This window comes from Capricornis sumatraensis, chromosome 1, assembly GCF_032405125.1.
Source record: "Capricornis sumatraensis isolate serow.1 chromosome 1, serow.2, whole genome shotgun sequence".
Taxonomy (NCBI): Eukaryota; Metazoa; Chordata; class Mammalia; order Artiodactyla; family Bovidae; genus Capricornis; species Capricornis sumatraensis.
Window position 1 is genome coordinate 140,714,452 of NC_091069.1, and position 17,337 is coordinate 140,731,788.

Sequence of the window (17,337 nt, forward strand, 5' to 3'; positions counted from 1 at the left end):
AACTTTGGGGACTGAATAAAAACAAAGTAGAGTCAGTGTCTTTTTTTTTTTTTTTTTTTTCCTGGCCACACTGCAGGGCTTGTAGGTTCTCAGTTCCGCAACCAGGGATTGAACCCAGGTCACAACACTGAAAGCCCAGAGTCCTAACCACTAGGCTACCAGAAGAGCCTCTGTAAATGTCCTCATAAATGCTATTTAAAAGATGTACAGCACCCTCTTGCTTTGCTCCAAGAAAGATTACCTCACTTCCTCAGGAAGTGATATTTGATGAATATGAAGCATTTGTGCAAGATGTGATGCTGAGGAATTAAAAGACAAGGATGAAGACGAGTATTTCGAGAACAGGATGTAGCCAGTACACAAGTCCTGAAGTGAAGAGGAAGGTAGCTATTTAAAAAAATCCAGAAAGGGTGCCACTGGGACTGGAATACAGCTTGTCAAAAAAATAGAATGAAAGTAAGTGGTAGTTAGTTGGGTTAGATCCTGCAGAGCCTTAAACTTATTTTCAGGATTTGAGCTTGTATCCTAAGAAAAACAAGAAAATAAAAAATGAAGAAAGAAGTAGGAAGGGAAGGGAGGATAGGAGGGAAAGAAGAAGGAAAAAGGAAACTAATGAGTTTTAGGCAAAAAATAATATTGATACTATAATCAGATATGTATATTTCTGGCTACAGGGGAACAAATTTATGAGATGGGCAAGAGAGGACAGTGGGAGAAATGTTAAGGACCTACTCTAATGAGAGGGGACAGTGGTTTAGACAAGGCTGTTAGAACTATTGACAGAAGGGTAGAATAATTTAACATGTAAATCTGCAGTTTTTCTAATTCTTTGGTTCTATGGACTAAAGAACAGGATGTCACAAGCTAGGTTACCAAACATATAAGTTTTTAGAGAAACACCATTAATAGATGGCAGAAATATTTACTGAGATAAGTAACACTGGTGATGTAGAATTGTGAGCTTGTTTTAAGTGTATTAAGCTTGCATATTTGATATTTCTAAATAGAGGCATGATACTGAGCACATGATTAAGTATACAGATTTGGAACTCAAGAGTAGTTATCAGGTGTATGTGTGTGCATGCTGTCGCTTTAGTCATGTCTGACTCTTTGCAACCCCATGGACTGTGGCCCACCAGGGGGTTCTCTAGGGAGGAATACTGGAGTGGGTTTCTATGTCTTCCTCCAGCGGATCTTCCCCACCCAGGAATCAAACCTGTCTCTCTTACATCTCCTGCATTAACAGGTGGGTTCTTTACCACTAGCACCACCTGGGAAGCCCATTGGGTGTATAGAATCAGTTAAAGCTGAGCTTGGGATCATGTAGAAAGAGTATATAATGAGCAGAAAATTCAGTGTTCAACTGAGATTGGATTCCACGAACTTGTAGTAGTTCAAAATTACAATTTTTTACTGTTATTCCTGGATTTCTGAATAGGTCATGTTTTAAATGAATGTACAGATTCTTTATTGAAGAAGCAAAGGCACAAAAATTATGCAAGAAACATAAAAGAAAGAGATCAAGGGTTCTAATGAGTGATGATTTTTAATAAAAAGTAGAATAATAGACTAAACAAACAGATGGACTTAATAAGAGGAGTAGAGAGTGAAAGTAAAGGAGTATAACATCTCAAAATTAAGAGCATGTTGGCAAATAAAGACTATTAGAATTAAAAATCTGAGGTGGAAAACATCTAGGTATTCCAGAGGGTGGCCATGTGAATGGTTTTACCAGCTGCTATTCAGTCAGAATAGAAAGGTTTTAAAGCAATGAAATAATAGTTAAATTAGAACTTAATATTTAATACTAGGATATGCAAGTCTGGAGCTATGAGTTTGTAAGCCATTGATATAGAGCTGTGGACTTCTGAATGTCTCTTTCAGCTGGATATGGGAATTTCCCAAGGTCATTATAGGATTTCTATTAGATAAGTTAATTCTGAACTTGATAGAAAAATTGTTCAAGAAAACTGGAAGTTTTATCACTGAGTTAGGAAGAGTTATGATGGATGGCAGCAAGAGTCACCAAGAAGGAGAGAAAGAATCTAAAATATTGATGAACCTTGAATTGCTTATTTAATCCAGGACACTTTTATCTTAATGGCAGTGTACCTGGGACAATTAACTATTAATCACGTAAGCATGGATACAAAGATATAAAAACATAAGGAGTCAATTTCATCAGCTTGTATTTGCCTGATGTGCTGCTTCCACAGCTTATACCTTTCGGATAAACAAGTTCTCGAGTCCCCAAGAATTCATGGAATATTTATGAGTTAATATAGAAGAGTCTATTCTTTGGGCTTTCCTTACATTTTGACACTGCACTATTTGTTAACACACATTTTTCACAGAGTAGAAAGATGTATTAATTTTATTATTTCCTTAAGTACAATCATTATTCCATTTTACTTCCTGGAGGTGATACACAAGTCACCTTGATTCAACTTCACTCTCCTACTTGGAGATCATCCTTCAGAACTACATGATCTCCATGCTCTCTTAAGACTATAAATCAGATTCTCCTGGGGAACTTTCTAAAATTAAATTTTAGCTTTATTTTTAATATATAGACCTATGGTTGACTCATAGAAACTATGATTTTTAAAACTATCTGGAGCAGAAAGATTTAGGAACTACTAATTCAAAGTTGGTTCATAAATGGGATACTTTAAAATGATGTTTCAGTATTCTCATTTTATTCTCAAAGTTTAGGTTCCCATTAAACTTAATACAATATTGTAAAGTAATTAGCCTCCAATTAAAATAAATAAATTTATATTTTAAAAAAATTGTAGATGTCTTGTTCTCTCCTCCATCTACTGCCTACAGCAGGTTTCTACATCAAATTTATAATGCTATCATTGTTTAGTGCAAGAAAATTGAAATGTTATTTGAAAACAAAAGGTTTAAAGCAATATATTAGTCTTTATTTACTTATCCTCTCTGTCTCAGACCATTGTAAAAAGACATTCTTCCATTTAAAAAATGTTTGTTTAGTCAACAGCTTTAGAAGTTAGAGACAATATCTCCCTCTTGGCAGACAGCTGGTTTACTGGCCAGCTTAGTCAAGATGATGTCTGCTTCAGGGCAAATGGCAGATGTGGGCCAGTCTTCTTGCAGTCCATTACAAAAGACTGACGGTATCTGACCTCGGCTGATAAATGCATACTGTGTGCCACAGCACCAAGGAATCCACTGCTCCCTGTAGCCATGGCACTTAAGTGGAAGAGAAATCAGGGCACGCTGCAGTGCTTGCAAGCTGCTGAATGACAGTACATTCCTTTGTCTCTAACCCAAGAGCCTCAGATCTTCTGCTAGCATCTATGAGGCTGTGACAAGTTAACTTGTTAGCTTGTGAGAAGGATAAAATCTGAGAACATTCATAGTTCTCGACACAACCATAATTAAAAAGTGAGAATACTACGTTGTAGAATTTTTGTGACTGTAATATTGCTATGAGTATACTGAAATAATAAATGTAAAGTGTTTAGAATAATGCCTGTTATATGTGGAATAATATCAAAAACATCTTATCGACTAATAATACTAGTATTAATAGCTGCAGAACTACCTCCACTCTCTGAATCACTCACAGATGCATGGCAAAAACACACTAAAATTTCATGTTTTAAGTAATGAACCCTAACTTAAATCTCTCTTGCCACATTATATTGGGACAAACTCCAGTAACTACTAAGACCAGTCCGGAGTAAGTTAGTAGGAACTGTGCCAGAGTGAGGAGAAAAACTTTCTTCAGAAGGGAGCAGCCTGTGTTTTCTGCTGATTGTTGCTATGCAGGAAAACTGTAAGTAAAGTGTTGTCAAATTATCGGACTTTAAAAGATAGTCTATAATATTACAGTGTACAATCTTTATGGATAAATTTACTTACATGTATATTTGAACCCAGCCCATGGGTTGAAAATAAAAATATGTCTATGGGCCAGATGCTTAAAAGCTCAACATTCAGAAAACTAAGATCATGGCATCTGGTCCCATCACTTCATGGGAAATAGATGAGAAACAGTGGAAACAGTGTCAGACTTTATTTTTTGGGGCTCCGAAATCACTGCAGATGGTGATTGCAGCCATGAAATTAAAAGACTCTTACACCTTGGAAGGAAAGTTATGACCAACCTAGATAGCATATTAAAAAGCAGAGACATTACTTTGCCAACAAAGGTCTGTCTAGTCAAGGCTATGGTTTTTCCAGTGGTCATGTATGGATGTGAGAGTTGGACTGTGAAGAAAGCTGAGTGCCGAAGAATTGATGCTTTTGAACTGTGGTGTTGGAGAAGACTCTTCAGAGTCCCATGGACTGCAAGGAGATCCAACCAGTCCATTCTAAAGGAGATCAGTCCCGGGTGTTCTTTGGAAGGAATGAAACTCCAGGACTTTGGCCACCTCATGCAAGGAGCTGACTCATTGGAAAAGACCCTGATGCTGGGAGGGATTGCAGGCAGGAGGAGAAGGGGATGACAGAGGATAAGATGACTGGATGGCATGAGTTTGAGTGAACTCCAGGAGTTGGTGACGGACAGGGAGGCCTGGCGTGCTGCAATTCGTGGGGTCGCAGAGTTGGACATGACTGAGTGACTGAACTGAACTGAACTGATGGGCCAGATGCAGACCATGTATCCTTTTCTCTAGCAAGAATCAAACTCACAGAAAAAGATGAGATTTGTTGTTACCAGAGGCAGGGTTGAGGTGGAAGGGAAAACAGATGAAGGTAGTCAAAAGGTACGAACTTTCAGCTGTAAATAAAGAAGTACTAGGGATATAATATACAACATGATAAATAAATTTAATACTGCTTGGGCTTCCCTGATGGCTCAGATGGTAAAGAATCCCATTGCAATGAAGCAGGCCTGGAGTCAATCCCTGGGTCGGGAAAATCCCTTGTAGAAGGGAACAGCTACCCACTCCAGTATTCTGGTCTGGAGAATTCCGTGGACTGTATAGTCCATTGGGTTGCAAAGAATTGGACACTACTGAGCAACTCTCTCATTCCATTATTCATAAACCTTGAGAGTAAATCTTGAGTTTTTCTCACAAGGAAAAATTGTATATTATTTTCTAGTTCTTTAACGTTTTCTCTATATGAGATGAAGAGTGGTCCTTAATCTTATTGTGATCCTCTTTTCACGATGTGCATAAGTCAGACTATTATGCTGTGCGCTTTTAATTTATATAGTGCATGCTCAGTCGCTCAGCTGTAGCTGATTCTTTGCAGCCCCATGAACTATAACCCACCAGACTTCTCTGTCCCTGGGGTTTTCCAGGCCAGAATAGTGGAGCGGGTTGCTATTTCCTACTCCAGGGGATCTTCCCTACTCAAGAACTGAACCCAATCTCTAGAATCTCCTGCACTGACAAGAGGATTATTTTCACCTCTGAGCCACCTGGGAAGCTCCAAATTTACATAGTGCTGTATGTCAATTATATGTCAATAAAACTGGAAGAAGGAAAAAAAAAAGATTGACAAGGAATATCCAAATTCTCTTATAATTGCACTAGATAGGAAGGAAGATTATAGTTAATGAATGATAGAATTGATGGAGAATTTTGCAAAAGACGAAACAGAACAAAACAGAAATAAAAGCCCAAAATGTTCCTTTATAGTTTTTCAAATGTCAAAATAAGTAAGATTCTAGGAAAAAAAAATGGCATATGATTTACACATTGCTATTTACATGGTACTTGCTTTTTATCACAGCAGATACTGAAACCCCAGATTCACAAAGTAATGGCACCACAGAGAGGAATGTGGAGCAATCTAATATTGAAACCCTGATCTGTCACTGGCTAGTAGTTCATGTGGTGTTCAACAAATACTGCTCTGACTCTCTGACAAATCTAAAATGTTCCACAGTGCTCTTGTGAGGTCACTGTGGTGCCATGGGGTGCTTCAGCTCACAGTTAGGAAACAAAACCATGGCGCTATGCCATACTCCAATGTACAGAGATAAAGGGATGCAAGATGAATGCCGTGCTTCATGAAGAGTTAAATCTTTATCTAACATTTGCCTGGAGTTGAATCTGCAGGTTAATTTTATCCTATTCATTAAATAAGCCTAGTCTAATTCTTAGCAAAATAATAATAAACATAGAGAAAAAAAATATCCTTGCTGTTGGCTATTTCTGCAGTAGCCACGTTTTCCCCCTGATTCCAAATTTTATTTCTTTCTCATACTCCACAAAGCATTTAGAGACATCTTCATAAAATATAAATTTATGCAAAACCCATCAGTATCTCACCAATGCCCTTGGACTGACACAGTCCCTCTCAGGGCAATTTTACCCCACAGGAACACCCTCCACTTACCAGAATAGACCACCTTTCTTGGTCCTTGAGATGCGAAAGGATCTTAAGTTTCTTCCAAAACTCTCTCTCATGCCTAAGCCACATGCTTTCCTCTGCAAAGAACATCCTTCTTCTTCCATCTTGCTAACTCCTAATAAAAGCAGGAATCATTTCTTGCTCCATCTACTGTCACCTTTTCTCCCAGCACCACAATCAGGACACTACCTGGTGTATTTATCATAATAGGACTCCAGGAGCAGTCATAAATGGTTTCTACTTATAGCTTTTCTAAAGCTTTTGCTTTTAATAACCTGTTATCAATGTTTGGCTCAGTACCAAATCATGTAATCTTCCCAGAAGTATTTCAGTATCAAATTTTGCAAATTTTTGAAAACACTACTCTCTGGTTAACTAACATACTATAAGGAATTAATGTGGGATGTCGCTTTGTCAAAATGTGTCCCCTGAAGTGGTCAATCACAAGCCTTAGTGCGTTGACACAAAAATTTTCATCTATGATGGCAGAATTGTTAGTGTGTTGGCAGGAATCAGAGGAAAGATTCTGAATTTAGAAGTATATACCTCATCCCATTACATGGGTAATCCTTTCCCTACCAACAGGGAAACTCTGCCTGACCTGATGAAATTGTGAAGAAGCACTTGACCTGTTGAATATTTGATTTTTATTTTAGAGAGTAATGGATGAGAAAAGGATGAGATTTTAGAATCTTGAAGGCAAGTGTATCTTTAGTCTTGAAAGTTTTTTCCACTAGGAGTAAGCTGCCAATTGTAACAAGTGAGGATTTGCTAGAGATTCAGGTGACTTCTACCTGGAGGCGACCTTAAACCTATTGAAATCATGAGCAGAATGTTTTGAGGACCATTCTGCTTTAGGAATTCCTCTGGTGGTAACTTTCCACCACCGTGAGTTTTACTAATTTGAGAATATGAACAGACCCCTTTGCTCTGCTTCTCCTGTCCTCCTCCTGCTACACGCTTTATCCCCTAAATCTTTTTATCTTTGTCAGAGCAGAGGAACAGGCTGAGCTACACAACTTCCCAGATTCCAGCAATTTATTAGTATTTATTTAAACTATGCCTATATTCAAAAACTAAATATAATGCATATTGCAAATAGTAACAACAGTTATACTAGATGGTAAAAATAATAATAAGTGAGGATGTACTTGGGTAGGGGGAATAAAGGAAAGGAAGAATAAAGTGACACTGAGAGTAACGTTAACAGGCTGCTCTTTCCATGATCCAAGGGCTTCCCTGATGGCTCAGATGGTCAAGAATCTGCCTGCAATGCAAGAGACCCAGGTTCAATCCCTGGGTGGGAAAGATCCCCTGGAGAAAGGAATAGCAACTCACGCCAGTATTTTTGCCTGGAGAATTCCATGGACAGAGGAGTCTGGTGGGCTAGGGTCACAAAGAGTTGGACACAGCTGAGTGACTAACACTTTCACTAACACTTTTCATGCTCAGAGTTCTACACACTGTTAAATCACGGAATAAAACCTAAACTGAGTCTCCTGCTAAGTCGCTTCCATCGTGTCCGACTCTGTGTGACCCCATAGACAGCAGCCCACCAGGCTCCCCCATCCCTGGGATTCTCCAGGCAAGAACTCTGGAGTGGGTTGCCATTTCCTTCTCCAGTGCATGAAAGTGAAAAGTGAAAGTGAAGTCGCTCAGTCGTGTCTGACTAATCTTAGCGACCCCATGGACTGCAGCCTACCAGGCTCCTCTGACCATGGGATTTTCCAGGCAAAGAAACAAATCTAGTTACACAGTTTGTTCTATTGCATCAGGCTGTGAAGTACAAGACCTAACTCTTATTGCTTAATCCACCCTTTTCTTTTGCCAAGCAAATGACACTTTCCTGAAAGAGCAAATGAAAGAGAATTTAGCAGATTATCAGTGTTGGCTAATGAGTTGAACCTCTCCAGTTTACACACTCCAAAAGCTATCAAACCCAAGGAAATGTTTAAGTTGCTACAAAGAATTTTTGTCTCTTCTAAGACTTTGAAATTTCATGTCCTGTTCAATAAGTGTGGGAAAAATAATGAAAGACTATGACATTTTTATACCAACTGCAAAAAAAAGATATTTTTATCTTACATTTTAAGTGAATAATGTCTTGCTCTTTCTACTGAACATCTCCTGCAAATTAATCTCAGACAGACCAAGACAGAGTTAAGAGGAAAATGTGAGCTGTAGCTGAAGAAATCAGAAACAGATTTTTTCTGACATGGCCTTATGATTTGTAACTTGAAAGTTCCAGTTCATCATCTCATGAAATTCCAGCTAACCATGGCATTCTAAAACATCATGTGTAGGATAATTTTAGACTTGAGATTCAATTTTGTTTTTCCCAATTGAGGATATTTCAAGAAGCAGTATGCCAAAATATAAAAATTAGTATCTTTCCTAGTCAAATGAAACTTAACTTTGTAGGCTGGGAACAAAAGAGATGGGCAGCTTTTTCTCACATTCGTATCAGAACTGAAACAAACTGGGTGTTAGTTTTCTCCTCAGTTACATATCCATTGAAAAGGAAAATAGGACACTAAATCTTTAGTTTAGAGAGTACATTTGAACATTATGCATATCTGATTACAAACTGTGCAAAAAAATGTCAATCATTGTAGAATCATTATACTAGATTGTGTGATTTTGAAACATGAACTGGAGTTCTCATCATTACATTCTCTCTGTATAAATGTCATTTTCAAATAAAAAATACTAACCTTATGTGATGCTTAATCCAATGCTTGGGTGAGGTGGAAGTAGTCAGTGTGTAATCTGTGCAAACTAAAATGACAATTTCAAAAATCCTTGGTAACCCCAGAGGATTTAAAGGGCTAAATTTTAATTTTCCATCTTGATCCATAATAATTAAAAAGCAAACAGGTTCATTTTGATGTTTTTCTAGTTCAAGGACAATTTGGCTCTAAATTGACCCAGATGAATTTTATGTAATTTGATTAATAAGGTTATCTTTTCATAAATTTATGAGGATTATACCTTGAAAATGCTATTAATTTTAATCTTTTATTTCAGTTTTCAATTATATGGAGTATCATCTACCAATTTTAAATTACCTTGAATCTTCTCAATACATAAATGCATTTGAAATAAAATGTTCCTTATTTTTCCCAAATATTCCCTTCTGTATGAGAAAAAGAACCATTAGTACAGCAATACAGTGTATTTGGCAGTAATGATTTTCACTGTAGATATATATGTAATGATGTTTATTACATATTAAAGGATAAAAGCTTGAATTCTAGCAGTTTAAAAAAAGCAGACCTGATGCTGTATTTTTTGTATTCTTCCTTGTATTTGAATGATCAAAAGGAAAATGGTGTATCTGCTGTAGATATTCGCCTCACTGTTGACATTACCTGCATACATGGATAGCAGAAAACATTTGTTTCTCAAGACCCTGATCTTCAATTATCTCAGAACTTTAGGGCAGAAAACCTGTTTTTAAGGCTTTGACAAATTTATTTATTTCGTTAGTTTTCTATTTTTTTTTCTTTGACATAAGAAGTTAATTGTATTTTTGGAGCTTGTGCACTCTACTTCTGATACGTTGTTAATTGTATTTTTTTAAAGGGAAGATTTAAATGATATTTTGTTAAAACTCCAAATTGTGTTTATGTGACTTATTTTGATAAGGTATAGCCTTCTTTGGCATTTTCATCATAGGAAGTAGTTGACAATATAACTATTTAATTGCAAAAGCTGGTGCTCCTTTTACACAACATAAAAGCTAATATTTTTTTTTTTTCAAGAGCTGTTCACAAACATTTTTTTTAATTGTCACATGAAGATTCTGAGACAAGTTCTTAATTGGATTTTATTTATATTACTTTTGAATTTTACATTTTCTCATTTATATTTTTATATTTAGGTAGTGCCCTAAGTGATGGACTTGTTACTTGTTGTTTATCTTGGTAAAACATTGCTTGAGACTTGTGAACTTTGCTCCCCCTTTTAAGACCACCTGGAAAATTTCTCATTAGCCACTGCTCTATATAATCTTTTCAACCCTTTAATTTGAGTTCAGGTAGCAACAATACATGAAATAAAGATGGTCACTTCAAATTGACAGTAGTAGGAAGAAGAGGAGTTTCCTAGGTGGTGCAGTGGTAAAGAATCCTCCCGCCAATGCAGGAGATGTAAGACACAGGTTCAATCCCTGGGTCAGGAAGAACCCCAGAAGCAGAAAATGGCAATCTGCTCCAGTATTCTTGCCTGGAAAATTTATGGACAGAAGAGCCTGGTGGGCTACCATTCATGGGGTTGCAAAGAGTTGGACACAACTGTGCAACTGAGCACACATAAACATGGATTGCAAAGATAATTATCTAGAAATTGTGTATGTGGCATTACGTGTTGTAGAAACATACATTTGACCTTGACAGGTCAAATAATATTAACTATATACATAAGCTGAATAATAGCAAAAATATAATTGATTGACATATAAAAAATTCTGCCTTAAAAATAAGGGGTATTTTTTATATATGACTAATTTTTTAATCAATTACCTATGGAGTAGCAAAGAAAACGGCAATCAGTAAAAGATAATGTAAAAGCAGTATTATAAATTATTTTCTCTGTCATGAACTCAATAATCCCAGAATATAATGACAATGAAAGAAAATATTTAAGTGGCAATATAAACAATATTTAGAAGTAAACTCACGAGTCAAACATAAAGAAAAAACCTTTGATTAAAATCTAACTTGAAAACAGAAAATCTATAAAATACATAAGGACTGTCTGAAATGTTATTCACAGGAAAAATCATAGTGCTGAACATGGTTGGGAGAGAGAAAGAAAGGGAGGGAGGAAGGGAGGAAGAAAGGGGAAATAAAAACAAGCAGATATAAATCTTTAAAAACTGTATATAACCAGAATATTTTAATGTAAAAATCTAGAAGAGAGGAAATAAAGATAAAAGCAGAAATTAACTAATTAGAAAGCAAACTACAGAATTGGTAAGGTCAGCAAAGAAATCAGTAAAGATTTCAAATGCTTAGTTAATCTTTCTAGAAAAAAGAAAAGATCAACAACATATAAAATTAATCAAGAGAGTAAAGATTTCCAATAAAGAAGAGATTAAAATAATTAAAGGCATACCATAACTCTAGGCAGAAGGATTCGAAAACCTGTGTGTAATAGATATGTTTCTGCTGCTGCTGCTGCTAAGTCGCTTCAGTCGTGTCCGACTCTGTGCGATCCCATAGACGGCAGCCCACGAGGCTCCCCCGTCCCTGGGATTCTCCAGGCAAGAACACTGAAGTGGGTTGCCATTTCGTTCTCCAATGCACGAAAGTGAAAAGTGTAAGTGAAGTCGCTCAGTAAGTGTCCGATTCTTCGTGACCCCATGGACTGCAGCCTACCAGGCTCCTCCGTCCGTGGTATTTTCCAGGCAAGAGTACTGGAGTGGGGTGCCATTACCTTCTCCAAGATATGTTTCTAGGAAGATATAATTTATAAAAATATATTTATAAATAGGCAAAATTACAGATACTGTGTAAGGATATGCTTTATATCACAGCTCTGCTAACTACATCAAATCCTAAATAGGTGCTATTTTAAAAGTTTTCCATTTTTTTAATATAATGACATCAAAACATCAGTTGTTAAAAGTCTTATAAAGATATAGCAGGGGGGAAAAAGAACACTGGTAGTTACTTTGTTTAATTGAATGATAATTGCTTTACAATGGTGTGTTAGTTTATGCTATACTACAGCCTAAATCAACTATAAGTAAATAAATATCCCCTCCTTCTTGAGCCTGCCTCCTATTCACCCCCTTCCCAGCCCTCTAGGTCATCACAGCACACAGAGCTGAGCCCCCTGTGCTATACAGCAGCTTCTCACTAGCTATTGTACACAAGGTAGTGAGCACATGTCAAAGCTACTCTTTCAGTTCTTCCCATCCCCTCCTTCCTCCATTGTGACTATCATGGAAATCACTTTTAACTTACAAATACTGATGGAAAAATCCTAAATGAAATACTAGCAAATATAATACAATAACATGTTAAAAAAAATCATGCTTTATCAAAATTAATTTATCATCAATAATTAAACTATGGCTTAATATTAAGCAATTATAAATTGTTTATATAATTTTATATATAATTTATGTATAATTGACCACTTTTATAGAATTTATATAATTAACCACATTAATAAGTATAGTGAGAGATTTTGAAAAGTGGAAGATTACAAACTCAAATTCAAAATTCAATAGCTTAGAAAACATAGCAAAAAATTTCCAGCCTTTTAATTATAACAAAATAGCTACATAAAAGCTTAGAAAAAAATATTAATGCTCTATACATTTTAGAGGAACTCAAATGTAGAATTGAACAAATAAAAATATATGCTTTAATGTTGATTAGAAATATAAAAAGTTGTACTATATAAATGCATGCACATAGTATTTCTTATTTTTAGCTGTGACTGTATAGAAGACATACCAATTAGAATTCTGTTAAAAGACATATACTCTTCACATAACTATAACTCATACTAAAATAAAATATGTAAGTGCTGAAGTTTTCTCCATTTTCAAGTGTTGATAGATCAATTTTAATATTAAATAACTTGTCTCTTAAGCATAAAGATATATATATATTTATTAATAAATTCAAATTTACTACAAATGTCTTATAATTTAATATGATTAAATATATGGTACGTTTGGTACTGTATAGTGTCTTTATTACACAGTGAAATGAAATGCATATTGTAGTAGAATAACATAAAAGATCCTGGAAGCCATCTTGTTCAATATATTTGATTTAATTCATACTCAGGTCCCTTTCTCCTGTTATAGCTGTGGTCTCATACAATGAATTACGACATTAAAGAAAAGTTAATAATTTCATTATCTAGGTAAAACAAATAATTTTGTAATTACCTTGAAATTTCCTTAATATGTAACAAACTCGTGTCACTCTATGGGTAGACATCACTTCTTAACTTTTGTTACTTTTTAAAATGTCATAATTTATATCATATTGGCATAGAAAAAATAGAAGTAATATATACAACATGTTATGAAGCTATTCCTTATACATTTGTGCAAACACCTACTATTTTATATACTGTATTTTTCATATTTAATAACTAATAAGTAACTTTTATGAGATAAACTGTCATAATTATTTTCTTTGTAGCAATCTATCATTTAAAATTTTTGTATGCAAACATTTGGGTACACGTGTGTCTTTCAATTCTTGGTTTCTTCCATGTGTATGCCCAGCAGTGGGATTGCTGGGTCATAGGGCAGTTCTATTTCCAGGTTTTTTTTTTTTTTTTTTTGTTTTAAATATAAATTTATTTATTTTAATTGGAGGTTAATTACTTTACAATATTGTATTGGTTTTGCCATACATCAGCATGAATCCACCACAGGTATACACGTGTTTCCCATCCTGAACCCCCCTCCCTCCTTCCTCCCCGTACCATCCCTCTGGGTCGTCTCAGTGCACCAGCCCCAAGCATCCAGTATCATCTATCGAACCTGGACTGGCGATTCGCTTCATATAAGGAATCTCCAGACTGTTCTCCATAGTGGCTGTACTAGTTTGCATTCCCACCAGCAGTGTAAGAGGGTTCCCTTTCCTCCACACCCTCTCCAGCATTTATTGGTTGTAGACTTTTGGATCGCAGCCATTCTGACTGGCGTGAAATGGTACCTCATTGTGGTTTTGATTTGCATTTCCCTGATAATGAGTCATGTTGAGCATCTTTTCATGTGTTTGTTAGCCATCCGTATGTCTTCTTTGGAGAAATGTCTATTTAGTTCTTTGGCCCATTTTTTGATTGGGTCGTTTATTTTTCTGGAATTGAGCTGCAGGAGTTGCTTGTATATTTTTGAGATTAGCTGTTTGTCAGTTGCTTCATTTGCTATTATTTTCTCCCATTCTGAAGGCTGTCTTTTCACCTTGCTTATAGTTTCCTCTGTTGTGCAGAAGTTTTAAGTTTAATTAGGTCCCATTTGTTTATTTTTACTTTTATTTCCAGTATTCTGGGAGGTGGGTCATAGAGGATCCTGCTGTGATTTATGTCGCCAGTCCAGGTTTGATGCAGGATTCAGGATGCTTGGGGCTGGTGCACTGGGATGACCCAGAGGGATGGCACGGGGAGGGAGGTGGGAGGGGGGGTTCAAGATGGGGAGCATGTGTACACCCGTGCTGGATTCATGTTGATGTATGGCAGAACCAATACAATATTGTAAAGTAAAAACAAAAAGTAATAATAATGAATGATAGATGGTTTAAAAATATAAATAAATAAATAAAACTGGGCAAGGAGAAAATAAAGTTGAATATTAAGTAAAAAAAAAAAAAGAAAAGAAAAAAGAAATGACTTAATCAGAATAGAAGACCAGATCTCACTTAGGAAGAGATAATAGAGGATATACACATAAGACAATTGTTTAGGGAACCTGACCTCAACATTCTCTTAGTTCTTTGAGATGTTTCACTTGTTTGTTTCTCAGAGTATAAATAAATGGGTTTAACATGGGGGAAATGGAAGTCGTAAGTATCACTACTTCCTTATTGATAGTCATTTCATCTTTTGATGAAAGTTTGATATAGACAAACATGCAGCTTCCATAGGTGATAGAAACCACAACAAAGTGGAAAGAACAGGTGGGAAAAGCTTTTGTCCTTTGCTGGGCAGAGGGGAACCTTAGAACTGTTCTGATGACACATATGTAGGACAGAACAACACATATAAGAGTCGTGATAAATACCAACACACAGCAAACAAGAGTTATCTCTTCCATGAACCGTGGATCTGAGCATGAGATCTTCAGGAGTGGATAAACATCACAAAAAAACGTGATCAATGACAGAGTCACAGAATTCCAGATTCAGTCCCAAGCAAAACGGTGGAAAAACAATTAAGAAAGTGGTTATCCAACAGCAGAAGAAAAGCATTTTGCAGAATCTGTGGTTCATGATGGTCATGTAATGCAGGGGTTTGCAGATGGCTACATAATGATCATAGGACAGGGTGACCAAGAGAAAGAATTCTGTTACACCAAACATAGATGTAAAAACTAGTTGGAACAGGCAAGCGTTATAAGTAACGGTCCTGTTTCCTGTTAATATACTGTACAAGAATCTAGGAATGCAGGCAGGAGTGAATGAGATTTCTAAGAAGGAAAAATTTTGGAGAAAAAAGTACATTGTAGTTTTAAGGTGAGAATCCGCTAATATGAGGGTTATGATGACCAGGTTTCCAATTATATTCAACATGTATGTGATGAGTAGAAATATAAAAGTCAAAATCTGCATTTGTAGGTTATCTGTTAATCCCTGGAGGATGAAACTGAATACTGATGTGTGGTTTCTCATTTCTGGGTCCTGACTTCTACAGTCTTCCTGTAAAACTGAGGGAGGTACAATCTGAGAAGACAGTGAGAAAATGTTTTACAGTAGCTTTTGTTTAGAAGAGCTAAACAATATTATCTTACATGTATTATCTTACATTATTATTATAAGTGAGTATTTTTAACTTAATTCAGAGCTGTAAGCCCTGTTGATATATCCCTTGATAGGTTAGAAACTTGGCGTTCAGTTTTGACACAAAATATGGTGAGATATGCAGTTTATATTGTAATTTACTGTACATGCAAACACACACAAATATATATACTTAAACAGCTTTGCAACAAGAATTTCAGTGAAATACTAATCATCAGATGCCCTTTTTTCTGATATTATATATGTAATCTATGAAGATATCAACCACTATGCTGTATATCTGAAACTAATATCAACTATACTACAATTTTTAAAATAAATAAATGCAAATATGATCACAAAAAACAAAAAAATAAAATTTTTGTAGATAATACATAAGAGAAAATTATGTACACATTTTGTCATTTTACAGCAAAAACTTATTTAAAGATAGAGGTTAATGACAGATAAGTAAAAATTTCTGGTGAATGAGGAAGAAATATAATTAAATGATGGTATGGTAATGTTAATATAGCTACCAGTTGTAACTCCTACTTCTTTCTCTGAAGCCTAAAAGCTAGCATGTTTTGTTAATCACAACCTACCAAATTATCATTCTCATCAGCCTAGAGCTACAAATGTGAGGAGATGTAAAAAACTTAAATTTACCCTTTTATTGTCCCTTCAAATAATTTCTAAAATCTTAACATCTGAATTGTCCTGGCATTTTATGATAATGTTAACACTTAGGAGAATCATTATGTTTTATTCTTATTTAATGATGATTAATATGTCTTTACTATATAATCAAGATAAAATAATACAGTTCCCCCAAATTGTTCTTTTTTATAATAAAGAAAACAGAAATTACCAAGGATGCAATTAGGGATTTAAATAAATTTAAATGTAACAAAGGATTTATTTTAAAACTTTCACCTTTATCTACTGAAGAGACAAAGTTGGAATGGGAATATTTAGATAGAAAAAGAAGTTACAGTTTTTTCAGAATAAAATCAATTCAAAAGAAATGTACAGTAATTCTTTTCTAACCACAATATATCAAACACTATTTTGATTACTTTCAGCTGACCTGCAGGCCTCTTTCTGTCCCCTAAAGTAAAGGTGGGCTCACATCACTCTAAACAGGCTGAAAGAGAAATTGTTTTGCAAACTTGTACCTAAATAAAACTTCAGTTTGGAGTAACATATAAAAAGAAGAATTTTAGAATAGCATAAGTAAAACACAACCAAGAAAAGATATCTATTTGTGTCCTCAGGTTCTTATGATTTGATCAAATAAATATCATTCCCTAATCCTATTCTAAATATGCTTTGCCAATTAACTACATGACATCTCAACATTGTCTTTTGATTTCTCAAAGAAAAGTTGTAAAATATGTTTTGGTGTTGTTCAGTCTCTAAGTAGATTCCAACTCTTTGCAAACCCATGTACTATAGCACACCAGGCTTCCCTGTTCCCCACTATTTCCCGGAATTTACTCCAACTCATGTCCATTGAGTC

General features: G+C 35.5%; 1 protein-coding gene and 1 pseudogene across 2 annotated transcripts in view; one reads left to right on the plus strand and one right to left on the minus strand.

The window, feature by feature from the left end:
* Positions 1-17,337, plus strand: part of CADM2 (cell adhesion molecule 2) — a 394,474-nt gene that overhangs the window by 325,869 nt on the left and 51,268 nt on the right. The gene's annotated exons all lie outside the window — the stretch shown is intronic.
* LOC138091195 (olfactory receptor 6C2-like) lies at positions 6,890-15,707 on the minus strand (annotated as a pseudogene).